At 44.2% G+C, this 3,953-nt stretch overlaps 1 non-coding gene across 1 annotated transcript; it reads left to right on the forward strand.

The window, feature by feature from the left end:
- Positions 1-514: 514 nt before the first annotated feature.
- Positions 515-589, forward strand: TRNAA-UGC (transfer RNA alanine (anticodon UGC)). Its single transcript has one exon. It is a non-coding gene; the product is annotated as a tRNA-Ala (tRNA).
- Positions 590-3,953: the final 3,364 nt, after the last annotated feature.

Genomic DNA, 3,953 nt, shown 5'->3' on the forward strand with positions numbered 1-3,953 from the left:
AACCGATTTTAAAACCCTGGAAAGCCAGGCCGAACAAATGCGTTTTAAGGGCTCTCCTGAAGGCTAATAGAGAATTCAAATTATGGATTTCCGCAGGGAGCGCATTCCACAGCCTCAGAGCAGCCATAGAGAAGGCCCGCCTCTGAGTCGCCACCCGACAAGCTAGTAGTAACTGGAGACAAACCTCCTCAGATGACCTTAATGTGCAGTGGGGATCATGCAGAAGAAGGCGCTCTCTGAGGTAACTCGGGACGATATTTTGCGATGAGATCTATAATAAACAACAGTATTGATGATAAAATTCAGCCATCCCAGGTCCTTGGGAAGGACTCAATGTCTGGATAAAACAAACCAGTCAATAACACCTGTCTGACTATGTAAACAAGGAATAATATGCTTTTCTCTCCAGCCCCATACTGCTTACATGTGACAACTTACCTGGGGGCCAAATATAAATCTAAACGTTTCACTGCAGGCCAGCCAAGCTTATGACCCAGCAGGCCACCAGCCAACTGGTGGTGCCTTAGCTCAGTGGTAGAGCATCTGCTTTGCATGCAGAAGGCCCCAGGTTCAATTCCTGGCATCTCCAGAAAGGTCTGGGAAATACCCCTGCATGAAACTTTGGAGAAGCACTGCCAGTCAGTGTAGACAATACTGGATGAGATTGACTAATGGTCTGACTCAGTATAAGACAGCCTCTCTGTTCCTATCTATGGTGATCTACTAGGATCTCAGTAAACTCCGGGTTTTGCTGTCTCCCTAAGACTATAAAAATGGGAGATAGAGGCATCACCCAGTCACCAATTTGCAATACATGCTTGGAGGGTGGCATTCGGCAAGTCACATGTTCTACACTTCTAGTCTAATTCCATGTCTCTAGAAGTGCACTGTTCACATTACCACCATCCAGGATGTGCATACATTGCTTAAATCTTCTCTCATTGAAGCACTTGTTCAAGCATGAGAGGTTGGTTGCTGGCTTTTGGCTGTCCCTATTTGCTCTACCTTTAGTTAAGGGTGGAATGCTTCTTTCATGTTGAAAGGAAATAGATAATCACAGACATATTGTCTGAAATGTAGCATATGGCCTTGAAAGTCATTTGATCGTGTTGTGGTTTTGAAAAATTATCCCACTATTCAAAATGTATGAAGTTCTAGCAACTTTATAGCAAATATTCTGAGACGTAGGACATGTGCCCTATCTTTCATTAGAAATTCACATTTTTCTTCCAATTTAATATTTGCTCAGTTGTTGGGATACATTCCAGTGTAAACCAACATGGGTTTTTATTTTCAATCATCGGCTATTAAAACGTAATTAAACATCTATTAAAGATTAAGTAACGTTAGAAGTTTAAATGTTTTCAGTGCCTCTTTGAAAAGGCTCACAACATGGGAATACTACCCACTGCCTATCGTAGAGGAGGGCCCCAGTTTGAAAATAAATAGCTATTATTGGAATCATCTGTGTAACAATGAGAACTTTTGCTAAGCAACAAGCTAACTGGCTCCAGAGAAATCCCAACAAAGCAAGCAATTCAGGAAAATTTCTTTTCTTTTTTTTTCTACCCTAACAAGAAGTGAATTACAAGTAAGTGAAGACTCTAAAAACTAAAAGCATTACCATCCCCCCAGGAATAAATTTCATCCTAGCAAAAGAGAATAGAAGCAGCCTTCCTGGCACAGCTGTTTCTGGGACAGTAAGACAACACACAGTGGGACAAAGGTAACCATTAATTGGTTTAGTCCATTGCTTAATCAACCAACCCCTTAGTTGACTTATCAGTAGGGACAACATTTAATTGGTGATGGCAAATGTCAATTAATGAGACTGAGTTAAGGAACCTTAGGTGATTTGGATTGTGGACAGTCTCTATTTTCTGATACCTATCCCTGGTAAATCATTGCCCTTATTTTTGCCTGTGAGGAAAGCCTTTTTGAAAAATGTGTGACTTCCTAAAGTGCTCATTCTTAAGGATGACTTGCTAGGGTTGTCATTCTTCAGAGTTCAGCTCCATCTCCAGTTAAATCTCAGAGGATTGGATGCATAGTTTCTAGTGTCAATGTATACAGGCAAACACTAATGCATCATGCAGTGTCTAGCCTGCCATTTCACACACACCTGCTGCTGAGATAGATCATGAAAGGCTGATCGCCTAAGATCTCTTAGGGCATTCTACAACTGGATAGTGGGTACCGGGATGCAGGGGGAATGGGTGTGTCCAATCTAGCCCCACCCTCCATGCCAACCCCCTACATAACTGGGCTCAGTCCTTGTCTGGGGAGGGCAGTGCTGAACCCAGGGACACTTCCCGCTAAATTGCATTCTAAATTGCCTAGGATAAGTGTTGGGAGTTAGTGCTGCTCTCATCAAACAGGCACTGAACCCAGTTACACCAGGAGAGAGGACTAAGGAGAGGGTCAACTTGGACTTTAAGGAGGGGTGGGTCTAGCCAGCATTCTGTTGCTCCACCTCTCCCAGGTATGCCACACCCAATTCTAAGGTCCCTGAAGAACAATTGTGTTTTTTTGACAAGAACAGCCTTCTGGCTTTTAAACTGGTGGGAGACTAGTTATTACAGAGTAATGAATACAGAAAGCAAGAGAAAGAGCTGTTAGGTGAGCATTGAGGGAGGGAAGCTCAGCAATGATTCTTGGGCAGAGGAGTGGGGATGGTACAAGCATCTTCTCTCTTTTTTTGTGAAATGTTAGTGGGTATGCTGATATAATGAACCCATTCACACAACACAAGCTGCTTGGGTAGGAGAGAGGCCTCCCGATATAGCTGCTGTAGACCTCAGTAGCCCAGATGTGCTATCCAGGCAAAAGGTGAGGCAGGAGGGGAAAGGAGTCTGTGCTGCCTCATTTTCTGGTCGTCTGCAGCAGCGGGGCTCTGAAAGCAGCCACTGGGAGCAGCAGCCATAGAGTCCCAAGTGCAGGGCGGCTAGGCAGAGGAGCCCTGCTGAGAGCTGTGAGGGCTGTCTCTCCACTGCCCATGTGGTGTATTGTGGGATACGAGAGGACTTTCGTTCATGTGGAGGCAAAGGCAGCAGAACCCTAAGAGATGCTGAATGTCTGGGGGAAGGTAGGAAGGATCCCCCAAACTTCCCCCCATTTGGTCATGTGAATGACTTCAATATCTATTTGCAGGGGCATTGACAGCATTCAGCCACCTGAGCAAATGCCCTGGATCCATTCTTTAATGTCCCAGATGTCCACTGTACTGCCCAACAAGCCAGGCACACTATTACTTTATCACTCGTAGTAGAGGTGGCATTGCATTGTTACTTTTAACTGTGCACACCGCACAGTATCTACATTCTCTGCAGGCACACACACACCCAGCCCACACTGTGATGATAATAATAAATAATAAACAACTTTATTTGTTGGCCTCCCCATAACAAATTGTTATGTTATGTTCTCTGGGCAGCTCACAACAAAGCATTAAAACATCAAGTAAAAACACATAACACATGAAATCGCAACAAATAAAAATACAAAATACTATACAAAACAATTTTAAAACTTTTTTTAAAGTCAGTTTTAAAAGTAAAATTTAAAAATCAAAATTTTGGAAGGCCTGAGTGAACAAAAAGGTCTTCACCTGGCGTCTAAAAGAACAAAGTGATCAAGCCAAGTGAACCTCACTAGGGAGGCTATTCCACTGCAATGGTAGCAGCCTCCTTTCTGTACAGCACCTGCCTGTGTGCATAGTAACTTTTGGTAGCACAAGTTCTTGCAGCACCTGCGTACAATGCTGAATGCAGGCAGCTGCACCTTCCTTCTTCCCTCCCCTCTCACCATGAGGCAAGCGGTAGCTTGAAGAAAGCATGCTGAGCTTGCTGCTGCCACCAAGTACAGGCAGAGGGATGAGGATGTGGTAGAGCATAGACAACTGTGTGTGGAGGGTGATGGAGGGATGACCTGGCTGCTTTAAAAGAGAGTGGCTG

This window comes from Hemicordylus capensis, chromosome 3 (assembly GCF_027244095.1).
Source record: "Hemicordylus capensis ecotype Gifberg chromosome 3, rHemCap1.1.pri, whole genome shotgun sequence".
NCBI classification, from domain to species: domain Eukaryota; kingdom Metazoa; phylum Chordata; class Lepidosauria; order Squamata; family Cordylidae; genus Hemicordylus; species Hemicordylus capensis.